The 16,266-nt window shown below is 31.0% G+C and overlaps 1 pseudogene; it reads right to left on the bottom strand.

Annotated features, from left to right (window-relative positions):
- Positions 1 to 423: 423 nt before the first annotated feature.
- On the bottom strand, positions 424 to 5,869 carry LOC108333106 (LRR receptor-like serine/threonine-protein kinase IOS1; annotated as a pseudogene).
- Positions 5,870 to 16,266: the final 10,397 nt, after the last annotated feature.

Here is a 16,266-nt window from a genome sequence, read left to right as displayed (position 1 = left end):
ATTTATTCAAAGCCTACAAAATAATTTTTCTTTTTTTAATCTGAAATAATATATAAATCATCAACTTAATTACTTGTTGACATACACGGATATAAAAATAATTACAAAATTTCTAAATGCGTTACAAGGATTAAGCTTTCGAAGTCGTAAACTATTTTTGAAACATGAATCAAACTTATTAGTTAAGAAGACTTTAAAAAAAATTAATTAAAAACGTTAGAATTTATGATTTTAGAAAATTCCCTTAAAATCTGAGAAACTGACAAATTTATTTCTGTGATCATTTCTTCATTTACATTTGGGTTCATTTCTTCGTTCTAGTGGTTCACTTTGCATATAAGAGGGCAAAACAAAGATAGATTGTTCAATAAATTTAATGCAACAAAAATTGATAATAACACTGTTTTTCAATTCTCATTTTTTATTTGAATACTGATATGCATTCTACATTACCGCTATCACCACTCCCAAACAACACAATAGATTGATAAAAGTGATAAAAGTAAAGCACCTAATAACCAACTTGTTGTATAACATCAATTTCCCTTCGTACAACGTTATTACATGATTCTTATGTTGAGTAAGCGTTTACCTAGCTGACAGCATGAATTCGCTGTCTACATTCTCGCTGACAGGTGCAACTGAATACCCTTTAGCTAATTCGGTCGCTAAAGCCTCCTGTAATTCAATCACTACCGCACTCATCATTGGCCTTTCGTTGGGATTTGGAGAAACACAAGCCATTGCTATTTCTACGGCTTTCCATGCTGAGTTTATGTCAAAATTTCCTTCTAAGCTTGAGTCAACTATGGCCCTGATATCCCCTTTTGATATCATCAAGTTAACTCGTTCACTTATGTGACCCGTTTCTTCATTCCCTGCCATTACTGCTTGATTTGTGATTATTTCCAAAAGAACAACTCCAAAGCTATAAACATCACTTTTCTGTGTTAACCTATTGGAAGAGTGGTAGCTGCAACAGAAGTCATGAAACCCAAATTATTTATTCTTTGTGGATTTTGTGATGATAACTCAAATATTAAGGTAGAAAATCTCCTTATATTCTCCAAGAAAATGATGGAAAGGACAATAACTAAAGTACTTACTGAGGGTCCAGATAACCAAGTGTACCAGCAACAACAGTTGACACATGAGATCTTCCATCATCTGGGACAACTTTGGATAGACCGAAATCAGATAACTTTGCTTGGAAGTGTTCATTCAACAAGATGTTTGAAGATTTTACATCTCTGTGGATTATAGGAGTCTTGCAACCATTATGCAGATATTCCAATCCTGATATTAGATTTATAATTGCGGCAAACGTGTTAAGAAGGAAAAAGGGATTTAACATAAATTCACAGTTCGAATTTTACTTTCTAACCTACGGCTGCATCCACTGCTACACGAAGTCTGTCCTTCCAACTCAAGAATGGTGATTCGTTGTGTTTACCTACAGGAGAAAGTTATGTAACTTATACCTGTTTATTTTTGTTCAGTAGAAAGTATTCATACGACTCATACAGTTCTCTAATATTAAAAATTTCATATCCACAGTTTCAAAATTCAAATCTAGGAAATTCATTTCACAACTTTTTAAGAAGAATTTTTTATTTATTTTAAACCAACCTGAGAGATGTTCTCGTAAGTTCCCTTTAGCCATGTATTCATATATAAGTCCCTTGTTGGTTCCTTCGTTACAGTAACCAATAAGGGATGTCAAATTTTTGTGATGAACTCTGATTAGAAGTTTAACCTAGAAATAAAAGTCACAACCATGTTAAACCATATTGGTTCGGTACCAAAGTCAGAAACTTAGAGTAAATTGATTAATAACATATACCTCAGCTTGAAATTGTTGATAACCATGAACTGCTGATGGGGAAAGCATTTTCACTGCAACTGGAGTGTCATCAATAGAGCCTAGGTAAACTGTTCCAAATCCTCCTTTACCAATAATTCTACTGTAATTGTTAGTGATTTGAAGGACATCATAGTATGAATACATTTGACTTTTGCGTTGCTGGAACGAATTAACCTTTTCTGTGGATTGCGGTGAAACCTCACTCTGATGATTTACTGCCACCGAATCTGTAAATTTCTCAACTTCATTTTGAAAGATAATAGCTTAAAAAGGTAATCTTTTGGTAAATTGTTAATAGATAATACAAACTTTTCGTAATTATTTCAGCGTTACCTTTTGATTTTTTCCTTTTAAAAATCCAGAGGATAGCAACAGCTATTAGAAGAATTAGAACCCCACATATTGAGGATACTATAGGTGTGATGGTGTTTTTCTTTTCCTTCTCGTTGCATTGACCAGATTGACATAGAAGTGGATTTTGACCCACACTAGCATGGAAATCACAGAAAAAATTATGTTTCAACTCTTAGAAATTGGGTGAGTCATGTATGTATGAATCTTAAACACTGCCTTCAATATATGTAATTAATAGTCATCAGCATAAATAACCATATTATGAATTTACCTTAGTGAGAGAGAACCATTGCGTGATTTTAAAACAAGTGCAGAGGGAATTGAACCGGAGAGGTCATTCTTCTCCAAGTTTCTAAAAAAAAATATGGTTTTCTATTATCTGATAGAAAGGATCACATCACGTATATAGCGTTTGAGTAAATGAAGTAACTTACAAGATCTTCAAGTGTTGTAATTGAGAAAGAAAATCAGGAACATCACCCTTTAAGCTATTGTTAGATAAATCCCTGTAAAACAAGTAATTTACCTTTTTTAATTATGTTTAAATCACGACTCAAGTAGGAAAAGATATATGTCGATTCTCCACAAATAATAAATACATATCGGAAACAGTAAAAAGATTTGAAACAAGAGATTTTTCTGCCGGGTGAAATAAAAGAAACAAAAGAAAAAGAAAACTCACAGCTTCTCCAACATGCTGAGGTTTGAGATGGAAGGGTCAATATTTCCTGACAATCCACTTGACGATAAATTCCTGTTTTGCTCAATGAATAGTTACTTACGATTTGATCTTAATTAGTTTTATGAAGGTATAATAATAAATTGGCAAGCATGTCTTACAAAGCTGTGATTCTTGGAAACTCATTGCCGAGAGAAGTACAGTTGAGACCATCCCACAAGTAGGCTGCAGGGGAGCATGGATCACCTTCCCAATCCCTTTTCACTCCATAAACTGACTTGATGCTTGTAAGCGCATCAACTTTTTTTCAGTGCAGAAAAGAAGGGTAGAAAGTAGTTAAGTTCGTGTAGAATAGTGTAAACCAAATAAATGGATTTAAAAAATGAAAAATACCATCTCCTTGGAATGTTTCTGGTTTCTGTAAGTCTATTACTCTGTAAATTTCAATGGCACTGATGATGGGAGGGAGGGTTGAATTTTCAGTCCTCTCCAGGGAAAATTTAATTTCTTTCCCTCTGACGGCTAACGTCGAATATATAGTATTGATTCCATGATAGATTGGAGAACAATTTGGATACCATGAATCAGCGTTCATCTTGATGTTGAATTGTCTTGTCTGATTCGTTGTTAACACTTGAATTTCCGTGAAGTGCATGTACACATAGAATTCGTCAGTTTCTTGTTGTGGCTCCCACCTTATTACCAAAGGAGCACTATCATTTTGTGGTTCAACTGCGGTGCTCATGATAGTTGCTCCCGGCTTGTAATCATTCTCATTTAAAGAATCATCGGAAATGGAGACATTTAGTGGTTTCCAATTTTCGCCGAAGTTACAGGCGTCCCGCTCATGACCATACCAGAAACGATCATATACATCAGTCCCATACCTGTGAGAGAATCAGAAAAGTACAATAGAATCAATCAATCTTTTAATTCTGAAAAAGATTTAATCCGTAAGTATGATTTCACCTGTAGCCTCTGTCTGAACCCAAATCGCAACGCAGGTAATTGTAGAGTTGCAGTGATCCGAATTGAGTGACGTATGTATCATTTTTCAAAGTCCTCAATTCTATGGCCGTTATAAATGGTGTGCCATTCCCTGTGTCAACCAGACAGATTTGTACGAAATCCAATGAAGGTACATGAATGATCTCATTGACTTGGTCATTGGATGCATTGAATACAGTGACTGTATCCCAGTGGTTAGGTCCGAGAAGAAGATCAAACTGTGGTAACATATTTCGGCCATCATAGTTTCCGTACAGAAAAGCAGAAAAGTAGTGCGTATGAGATACTTAGAGGCTCTTGTGACGCTTATTTTGTAACAGTTCCTTTTTCCTTCCGGGAAGCTTCTCAGCCTCCACAGTTGTCGTTGACTACTTCGTCTCTTGATATCTTCAGATGATATTGTCCCACTCACACCAGTTTTTATGAAATCTGCGTCCGAAACGTAATTTATGTCTAGTGTATAGTTCACACCTGCTTGAGCTCCGCAATCTATACTGATGAATCCTAAAACATGAAATTGTGGAATAAACTTTAAATGGATCTCATACAGTTTCAATAATTGCAAAAGAAGAAGAAAGTCCTTGTTTGCAGTCACCGCAAGCTTCTCCCAAAAACATCAATTGGCAATATGGTGGTCCGGATAGTGATGTTGTGATTGTGATGACCGGTTGTTTTCTTATAAAGCCACGAAGGTGAAAGTGAAGTGAACAACACCGTAAAGTAGAGTAAAGTTGAATATAGCGGGTAAAAGATCAGGTATAAATAGTGCTTATTCCGGATATCCAATTCAAAAAGATTTGCAAATATGAAGATATTTGCAAATATTAAAAAATATATTTTAAAATAAAATTAAAAAAAAAATATATATATATATATAATTTAATATATATTAAATAAAATATAAATTAATTTTATTTTAAATTATTTAATTAAATAAAATATAAATTAAACTAATTTCTTTTATTTTATTTTATAACACCGCATATTGGATAGTATAATATCCTCAATTAATTTATTTATAAATTAATATTAAAATACATATGGATAATAAATATATGAGAATACCAATTATCCGTCACATTGAATAAAGAGTGTTTGTACCCAATATTTATGTAAAGTGTTATTTTCAATAAATAAAAAAGATATTTTTCTATATACGAACGGAAATTGCATTTATTACTGTTAAAGTTGCTTCAAATTTCTAGACAATTAAATATTAATAAAGATAGAATATTCAACAAATTACTACCATTAGCATTCCATGTAACTGTGCTCTGTTTCTCTTACATATTGCTGCCTACACTCTATCTACCCTTATCTATAATCTTTTGGTAAATGAGAAGTTTTGGTTCAAGAATATGTGAGATATTAAAAAATTAATCTTTAAAACAACTTATGACAAAAAAATACAAATTGGTTTTTGAATTAGTACTAAATTAGTCTTTAAAATCATATTTCAATGATAAAATAGTTTTGTACAGTAATCTTTTTTTATATATTTAGAAACTAAATCAGTTTTTTAAGAATTAAACTAGAAACCTCTCACCAATTAAAAGATCAATCAATTAATGTTTTTGTTTTATTCTTAAGTTAATTTATTCACATCAATCACCCATTTATCTTTCTAAAATCTAGCTATTCCATTTAATAATTTTGTAGACTTTAGTTTCAACATAAAGAAAGCATGAGATGAAAGAAAAAAAAAGATGAAAAATAAAATTTGGTTGATTCAATTGATAGGAAAGAGAGAAAAGAAAACATGACTTCCAATATGATTATGATGTATCAATTCTTTTTTCTCTTTTATATCTTTATTTTCTATAATTTTAGCACAGCATAAGACTTTTAAATAAATAGAGATATAATGAAATTGTTTGACAAAAGAAATGTTTGAACGAACCTGGTTGAGCATGAGCTTGAATAAGTAGAACAGCTAAAACAGCAAAGTAGAAAGTCATCCACATTGTATATGTTGACTTAGATAACGTAGTCAACTACTCAAAAGTAATTGCAAGAGCTTTTTAGCTTTGATTTCTCTTTCCGTGTTTAAATCTGCAATATCCGTCATAAAATAATATTAGTGTAATTTATTATTTTATGACCAAAGGTAAATTGAAATAAAACAGATTAAATATAATTTTGTGACCAAAGTGTAATTCATTTAAAGAAAACAGCATATAAAGGCTGAATATTAACACAAAAACTTAAATGATTAAGCATGGATATTGCAGACCAAGAATTGCAGCACCAACATAATCAAGTTCCCAAACACTTTGGGGAACATGTATAATTTTTTATATGAGTGTTCTCATAAGTTCACTTTTTAATATTAGAATGAAGATTTGGCCAACAAGAAAGCTGCATATGTATATCTATGAAGAAGAAGGAAAAAGAAAAAGCAAAATATATGGTACTATGCAGTGCAGTGATGTGATGTGATCTGATCTGAATTTCAGGTGTTCCAAGAATACTACATTCACCTTACAATCCATCAAAGCTATATATTTAGCATTTTAGCATGATAATATACTAGTAGAGTTTGTCCCTTATACAAAGTGTGAGGAATGAAGTCTCACATTGGTGGGAACTTGTAAAGGGGTATGGTTTGGTGATTATAAAAGAAATTCCTTGTCTCCTTTGTTAAACATCACATTCTCTCCTTTGTTTTCTCATTTCTTGTATTCTCATAATTTTTTAGAAGTTTTTAGTGAAAGAGAGAGGTGCTGTAAATTTCATTCTTTATAACCTTTCACTTTAATATCATTTTCGTCTTCAGTTCCAAGGACATAAAATACCGAACGTTCAGCCCTCTTCATAACAAGGACGAACGTAAGGAACGAGTTCGAGAAATCTCCCGTTTCAGAATAGAATAAAGTCTACTACAAGGACACACCACATATGAGGAACGTCATTTACCACTTGAATCAGTTGAATGAACTGACTCTCGTGAGTTTAGATCAATACTCAAATAATAATTTAAGTACAGGGGTTCTAGGCCGGATCTAATGGATATAGACACCTCAAAACGATTAAAGAACCATACTTAGAATAATTCAATTATCGAAACCGAATGCCAGTCAATGACGAACGCTAATTCAACAAGTTAGATAATTAAAGACGAGTACGAGTGTTCGGTATAAGACCGAGCGCCACTCATCACGAACGCTTTGGGTCGAGACCCATCACTGATTTAAACTCGTGATAGAAATAAATATACTATGAGATGGTGAAGATAGGGGATAGGGATGACTAAGTATTCAGGTATATGCTTACAAGATTCTCAATTCCTCACATAACACTCAGGACATCTACGCTTGGCCGAACGCTCAAACGTAGCACTATTACAATAGGGCGTTCGTCCTCAACTAGAATTCTTCCCAAATGAAAGAATTCAATTGCAAAGAAGTTTACTATCAACACCGAACGGTCAAGGACCGTTAACGTACATTATCATAGAGAGATTTATATTCAGAATTCATTTACATTTAACTCATTTCTCATCATATAGTTTCATATTTTCATATACTCATATCATAGTACATTTTCATATTTCTCATACATCAACTCATAATCATTATCATATACCAAAAATCAAATATCACAAAGTCATGTTTCATACAACTCACAGAACGTTCATACAGCACAATACAAACAATACGAATTAAATTGAATAAGCTTCCCTTACCTCTTAAAGTGAACGGACGTACTCCAGACTAAAACTCAGCTCGCAGAAATGATATTTCTTCTTCCCACAACGCTCAACCAAACTCTTTAAACTAATCAAATTACAGAAAACCAAGATTGGTTCAGATAAGGTGACCGCGTGCAACCAAAGCTTGGCTTTGCATGCTCAAATGAACGCTCGACGAAGAAGAGAAACTTACCAGTTTCAGAATCTGGAACTGTTCGGTCCAGAATGAAGCTCACGACGCCGGAAATCCTTCTACGGTGCCTGAACAGTGATCGGAGCAGAGAAGAGTGAGCTACAGTAGAGAGAAGGGGAATTTCTAGAGAGAAGGAGGAGGAAATGGAAAGTCAGAGTTGGGAAAGAGAGTGCATGCAGAGGAGAGTGGAGTGTTTTTCTGAAAATCCAAGTTTTTCTCCACAGTCGAGAACGAACGTCCTCTCTCTGGCAGACACGTGCTTTCCACTACCGGTTCCTGACTCCCCCGACATGACACCTGGCGTTCGTTAATGAAATGTCGCGTTCTCCGAGTGACACGCGGACTGCACTGCGCTTGTCACTCCAGACTCCATGCAGCGTGACACCTGGCGTCCGTTGGTGAAGTGTCTCGCTCTGCGGTCGCCACGTGCGTTGCTGAGGTGTCTCGCTCTCTGGCTACCACGCGTACTCGCACGTTATTTTCCAGGGTCTGACATAAATTCAAATAAAACAGATTAAATATATTTTTGTGAACAAAGTGTATTTTATTTAAAGAAAACAGCATAAAAGGGCTTAATATTAGCACAAAAGTTATAATTAAAGCTTTATATATATATATATATATATATATATATATATATATATATATATATATATATATATATATATATATATATATATATATATATATACGTGTGTTTTTATTTTACAGTTAAAGAGTGAGAGATTATGACTAGGGCATAATGTAGAGATGAAGATTTGGCCAACAAGAAAACTGCATATGTATGAAGAAGAAGGAAAAAGAGAGAGCAAATATATGGTACCTATGCAGTGCAGTGATGTGATCTGATCTGAATTTCTGGTGTTCCAAGACTACTACATTCACCTTACAATCCATCAAACCTATTAGCATAATATATAGTGAAACAGATTGTCCCTTACTGAGAAGCATAGGTTGACTATTATTGACGGACTAAGGCAGAAACGTTCTGATTGCGTCAAAACAAAAGACAACACAAAACGACAATGGCTAATGATTCTATGTTGTGACCGCACGTTAACTTCGGTTCCGCCACTCACGTTAATTAATGGGACCATGCATTCAGGCGTAGATTTTAAATGGTTTGGGATCCGTTACTAATTCTTTCGCCGAATCTACAGTTTTTAACTCTCCTTTTTTCTTTAGAGAATAATAAATGTTGGTGTTATTTAGTGATTAAAAAAAGTAATATTTTTATTTATTTATGTACAAGTAAATAAATTTGAATAACTTGATCTGAAATTAATATTCAAATTAAGTTTAATTTAAAAATATTATCAGTCAGGATCCGCTTAACTTAACCTTATAATAGACGAAAACCATTTAACACGGTGATTCCATCCAGCTATGTGCTGGTCAGCGGCAGAACCATTTGGAAAATGTTATGCCCATTTTACAAGTAATGTCAATAGTCATCCATACAAAAGTTTTCATAAATATAGTAAAGGATAAAGTATAATTATTTTATTCTTAAATTAAAATTATTAATTCATAAACTATAATTTGTTAAAAATTTATATCACTTCTCGATTATTTTTTTAATTTGAATATAAACTGATTTTAGTTATTTTCAAAAAATTATTTCACTCTTTTTTCTTACAAATAATCCTTATAAAAGTTGGTAGAAAAAACGCATGCTCCACAAATGTGATACAATTAAGAACACAATGTTTGAGTAAGAGAGAAAAAAAAAGTTCACAATAAAATTAGATTACACAGGCTAATTTATATATATATATATATATATATATATAGCTATCATAGATTAACTTCCTTTTCAATCCACCAATGTTCCTTTCTGGATTGTGTATAGTAAACTTTTTTTCCCGATATTACACTGTTCAAACTCTCCATTTGAACCCCTACAAAGAAGCAGAGGTCAGAAAAAAAAAACAAAAGAAATCGACAATGACTATTGACTCTGTGGGGATTCAAATTCTGATTCGCATGTGTTTGGAATGGAGAAAAAAATAAGAAAAATGAAACAACAGCATATTTGTTTTCACACTTTTCCAAGATTTTTCAGCGGTGGAGAAGGTCAAGAACGCGGGAGAGAGTGATAGATGTCTAGAACGCAGTAGAAACTCGCACATCAGATACGGCAGATTCAATTGTCAACTAGTTTTTTTAAATTAAATTTTCTTTTCAAATTATATGAATCAAATAAGTCATACCAGTTACAGAATTCATAATATCAACATGGTTTTATTTTTATAAATCTTGACGAATAGTATTTTATAATACAACTTTAGCTAATTTAGTTACGAATTATTTTACTTTTTCAAGGAGAATATTAACCAGTATCCTAAAAACGTTAATATAATTAACGATTTCGATTTCACTATATTATGTTAAAATTTGGAATAATTAACTCTGTTGATTAAAATAATATAATTTCATATAATAGATTTTCTAAAGACAAAAATATGTATTTTAATTTTTTTTTGTAGATTTTTTAGTTGTTTAACATTTTATTATTTGATAGTTGATATATTGGGTTGCTTACCTTTTTTTATCTTTTGTTTGTTGCTTTCTTTGTTAATTTAAGCTCTTTTAACCTTTAATTATATTTTATTTTTTTGCAACATTAAAATAAAAGACAAACAGTTAAAAGAACAAGACACGGTACAATAAGACTAAAATTATTTTATTATTTTATTATTTTATTATTCTTTAACCTTTCTTTGTGTGTATGAAATAAAATATTATCATTTACAAATCCGCCCAATTTTCAAACAAGTTTGGATTTGATATAGTTTTGTAGAGGTTTAACACAACTCAGTCAAAATTTAATACAATTCGGCAAAGATCTAAAAAGCTCGAATGACAGTCCAATTTAACCCTTTCAATTCGGAATCAATTTGGAAGTCCGTCATCCACTTGTTTTCATGTAAAAAAACTCAAAAATAAACAAGTCAACCCTCTAGTCCGATATGAAAAAGGTTGTAAAAGTCGATCCGTTTTAAAGTGGTCGACTAGTCAGACCTAACCTATTTTTTACGAATCAAAGTTGGACCAAGCTTAAATACATCGAGTTAACCCACTTTTGTTATCCCTTCTAAAGTTATCAGTGACATGATAATGAACATAAAAAAACAGAAAAAGTTAATAAAGATAAAAGAAAATTAAAATTAAACATGTGAATGTATAAATATAACGTGAACACCAATCTATGAGATAATCTAGTTGAATTATTTTTACAAATATGAAAATTTAATTAATTAAATAATTCAAACTAATATAAAAATTAAATTAATATTTAAACTTCATCTTTACATCCGTGATTTACATGTTTTATCATAGTGTATAATATTGTATAAGCGAGGGAATATAAAATATATTTTTTGTCATAATTATATTATAAATTTATACATGTGTTATATTGATGGCAATGCTCTAGTTAGGACAAGCCAAATCTAGAAGCAACCAAGCCATGTACTTAAGATGCTCACAGTTTTGATGATGATTTACGGAATGGTGGTGGATGAAGATAGAAGGGTCATGTCATGGTTTTGGTGTGTTGAATGGTGAAGGATGAAGTGTCTAGGATTCTCTAAGAGAGGTTGGATCAACTCTTGGAGGAAGGTGGCTAGAGAAGGCCACTAGGTTGTTCTAGCCTAGGATGACCTTAGAAGAGGTTGTGTGCACAAAATGGCAGCATAACTTTACTATAATTTCTAAGGTGATTACATGATGGAGAATACCTCTATTTATAGGTTAAAGTATCTCAAAATGGGCTGAAACTTTAACTTAAAAGAGCCACCTTGGTTGTCTTGGAGAGCAAGGAGAAATCTTCTCCAATAGGAAGGAGACAAGTGAGCACTACTTATGGAAAAACTCTTCATTCCTAAAGTGACACATGACCACTAATTAGGAGGAAAACTCTCCAATGGGAAGCTTCCACATGTCTAGGAAGAAATTTTTCTCCCTTTCTCCAAACTTAGCCAAAATGTGGACCCCTTGGTCAACACACCCATTTTGGACATCCAAGCATAGTCAACTTTGGGCATTGGCCCTTTGTTGACTTGTTTGGTCAAAATCCTATTCTACTTAGCCCAATTGAAATCCTACACTACTAGGCCCATAATACAAAACCCAAATAAAATCTAGACTACTTGGCTCATAATAAAAAGCCCAAATAAAATATAGACCACTTGACCCAAAATACAAGGTCCAAGATTATTCTTAGGGTGTTGCTCCCTCCACCACCACCCCATTCCTGTTTTACCCCTCTCCCATTCCTATTTTACCCTTATTAAAATTTTAGGATTAATATTTTTTAACCTCTACCCACTCCAATCCTCTACATGTATGCAGCGATAACTCTTCTTCCTCTTTATCGTTTGTTCCCTCATTGTTTCATTGTGCTCTTCTTCCTCTTTTTCACGTTCCACTTCTTCCTTTCATTCTTTAATTGTGATAGAATTGTGGTCTGAGAGTGTGGTGGACTTTCATTTGCTGGTGTGATTAGTGAGAGATTGCAAGTGGTGGTGGAAGCAATTGATCCGCTGTGCCAAGATCGGTGTGTGGTGGTGGTGTGGTGGTGCTTGAAGGATTCGTCATGAAGGTGCGTAATAAACCCTAAAAAAATAAACGTATAATCTTTAAACGGATGTGAGCATGATTTCAACATCCGTTGACGGATGCTCACATCCATTTAAAGTTACATGTTTATTTTCCAGTTTATTTTTATTAGTTTATTTTTTTATATTAATTTTGGAGATATTTTAATAATGTAATTTATATGTTTTGATGTATTATTTTTGAATATATTTTTGATGTATTTTAATAATGTATTGCTGAAGATCTTTATTGTTATTAGTTTATATTTATATTTTTTTTGTATTTTGCAGTTATATATAATTAGTTTTTTGTTTTAATGTTTTTGTATAATATATATTTTTTATATATGGTTTTTGTATTCTTTAACAATTTTATAATTATATAAAAAATTATTTATTAGTTTAATTATATGAAATATAATTTGATTATATTAATATTTTTGTAATTAAAACAAACGGATGTGGTGGTGTTTGGGGGGTGGGAATCTGAAAAGAGAAAAAAGGAGAGTTGGGAGGTGAGGCTGAGTGAAAAGTAAAAATATGTAGAAAGATAGAGTTTGAGTTTAAAGTAAATAAATAGGGTTAAAAGTAAAAAATGTTATTTTTGTAATTAATTTTTTTTTGCAAAAGGTTGGGGAGGTGGAGGGAGAAGTGGTGGTGGTGGAGGGAACAATACCCTTATTCTTACTCTACTAAATCTTCATTATGGCTTAAGATGGCCCAAGAGAAAGAGTCTAGGTCCATCTTCCTTATATGTCTCTAACTCTTCATGAATGTGTTAGGTCATGGCAAGGGGTATGTCATCATATATATATATATATATATATATATATATATATAAAATTAAAATTATTTTATTTACTTGATCTTGATTTTTTTCTTCTCGGTTATATGTTTCTGTTAAAAAAAAATAATTTAAACTGTTTTTTCTTTCATGTAGTCTCACTCGTGGAAACGTAAGACCATGTCTTGTGGACGCACAACAAACTGTTGAAATTTGATGAATTAAAGTTATTGCTTTCTATACATATGTTCACAATTAATTACACGCTGTGCTTCTCACTAATCGTTTCTGATTTTTTATAGTCATTCTTAATTACTATTTATAATAATTTATTATACAGTAATAGATAAGGTTATGATTTATCTTGACTATTTCTTATTAAAACAAAACATAACGACATGGTTGGTTTAAGATGTTTCATTGTTAACAAACCCAACTAGAAAATAGCAAATTATGAGTATAAGCTAAATAAATCAGAAGTGGTTTATATAAATCTATAAAGATTATCTCATAATAAAACAATAATCAATATATATTACATGATAATCCATAAATAAACTAATAAATCGTAATTCAAGCGACTATAACTAAATATCTTAAGATAATAATTAATAAAATAAAATAAAAATTAGGATATTTAAACCCTTAATTCAGATAATGAAATTACAAGTTCAAGAAAATAATAAATTATAAATAGAACCTTCAAAGTTAAGAACGAACGAAACACAATTTTAAATCCTCTACCTTAATATGCCTTTACATCTTTTTAGCTAAAGTCTAATAATTTGCTTTGGAGTTGTGTAGGAGAATTCTATTAGAGTATAATATGAAAGTAAACATTAATATGAAGATGAATTGAATTGATCAATTGGAAATTTAAATTGCAAAAGTGTACGAAGATTGTGAGAAAATAAATTACAGAGGATAAAACAAAAACTAGTCGAATATATGAAAATGGTGATCCAAATTGTAATATTCATTATTTCATTTGTCATTTCCTATCAAGCACTTAGAATATTTGAATTGTAACCACAATTTATTACTTTTAATTTACATTTAAATAACCTATTTATATTTTTTTATAATAATTACACGCCAAAATAAAATAAAACAAAATTACGTAAATTGTAAAAACTACTTTAAAAACTGTCCATTGAGTCAAGTGTGCTTACTCATCACATACTTTGCAACAGCCACCATAAATTAACTTCCCTTTCAATCCAGAACTGTTCCTTTCTGGATTATGTATAGTAAACTTTTTTTCCGATATTATCTTCCTTCGTGTACTGTTCAAACTCTCCATTATTCTTTGTTCATTTTACCTAGCTAAGGGCATATATTCGGCGTCTATTTCCACGCTGACCGGTGCAACAGAATACCTGGGATCAGCACCACTGTTATGGTTTGTTCTAGCTAATTCGGTCGCTAAAGCCTCCTGTAGTTCAATCACTACCACACTCATCATTGGCCTTTCGTTGGGATTTGGAGAAACACATCATTTTCAATCTAATTCAAAGTATGTTGGTTTTAGGATTCTTCAACTAGAATCAAAATAATATGCAAGTTATATCTTTGTATTTTTTTATATAAAGATGGGATTATGAATGAAAAACAAAAGTTAGGAAATTATAGAATAAGTAGATAAAGATAAATTGAAGTGATCAATTAAAAATTTAAATTTCAAGAATGCACGTAGATTAAAAAAATAAATTACGAAGGATAAAATAAAAACTAATATTTATATATATATATATATATATATATATATATATATATATATAAATAGAAGTGGTGATCCAAATTGTAATATTTATTATTTGATTTGTCATTTCTTATTCGAGATTAAAAATGTTTGAATTATAACCTCAATTTATTATCATCTCTAATTTACATTTGAATAATTTATTTATATTTATCTCTTTTCTATGACAATTACACACTAAAATAAAATAAAATAACATAAACTGTAAAAACTACTTTAAAAAATGTGCACATTGAGTCAATTGTGCCTACTCATCTCATATTTTGCAACAGCTATCATAAATTAACTTCCTTTTCAATCCACCATTCTGGATTGTGTCTAGGTCTTTTTTGATATTATCTTCCTTGATGCACTGTTCAAACTCTCCATTATTCTTTGTTCAATAGTAGTTTAAATAGTAAACTATATTAGTCCTTACTTCGACGTCTGATTCATTTTTCTTATTTACATTATATTAATCTCTTCAATGCCCTTACTTGGATATAATATTTTCTTTCGATGGCAACGATAAATTAAACTTCTTATTTATGATTCACGTTTTAATTTCCAATTTTATAGTTTACTGTTTAAACTAGTATTGAACTTTATTGGAGAATTTTTAAACCTAAATTATTGGTTTCCTCATCTTCTCAATTGTAATTTATTATTTTAGTTCTTCTTAACGGTTATTGTGAGTTTTTTTTACTATAATAGCTACAATATATGCTATTATGTGCTTCAAAAAATCAAATATTTTATAAATATCATTGTTGTGTTTGAGTAAATTTTTTCTGTTATAAATATATCTGTGGTGGATAGTATACATGGAAAGAATCCTCAAAAATATTTTTATTTCTTTTATTATAGTTTTTATGCATCTATAATATTTTCATCAAAAACACCTTGTAAGAATATATATATATATATATATATATATATATATATATATATATATATATATATATATATATATATATATATATATATATATATATATATATATATATTAGGGTTTCTAGGACAGAGTGTAGAAGAATGTTTCTCTAAAGGTGAAAGAACCTTAAGTTACTTTACAAGGTCAAACACACATATTGAATTAGTGGTACTCGAGAGAGAAAATTTTAAACATTTAAAAAACAAATTATTACATGGTTAGAATTTAAGTTTTTAGAAAGTTCCCTTAAAATCTGACAAACTGACCGATTTATTTTTGTGCTCATTGGACTCTGTTCTTCGTCATTTAACATTATTTGGCTTCATTTGGTTCACTATAAGAGGGCAAAATAAGATAGATTGTTTTAAAAAACTTATTCCAACAAAACATTATAACACTGCTTTTCAATTCCATTTA

Source organism: Vigna angularis, chromosome 11, assembly GCF_016808095.1.
Source record: "Vigna angularis cultivar LongXiaoDou No.4 chromosome 11, ASM1680809v1, whole genome shotgun sequence".
In the NCBI taxonomy this organism is placed as follows: domain Eukaryota; kingdom Viridiplantae; phylum Streptophyta; class Magnoliopsida; order Fabales; family Fabaceae; genus Vigna; species Vigna angularis.
Note: the sequence above shows the minus strand (reverse complement) of the source record. Positions and strands in the feature narration are given on the sequence as shown.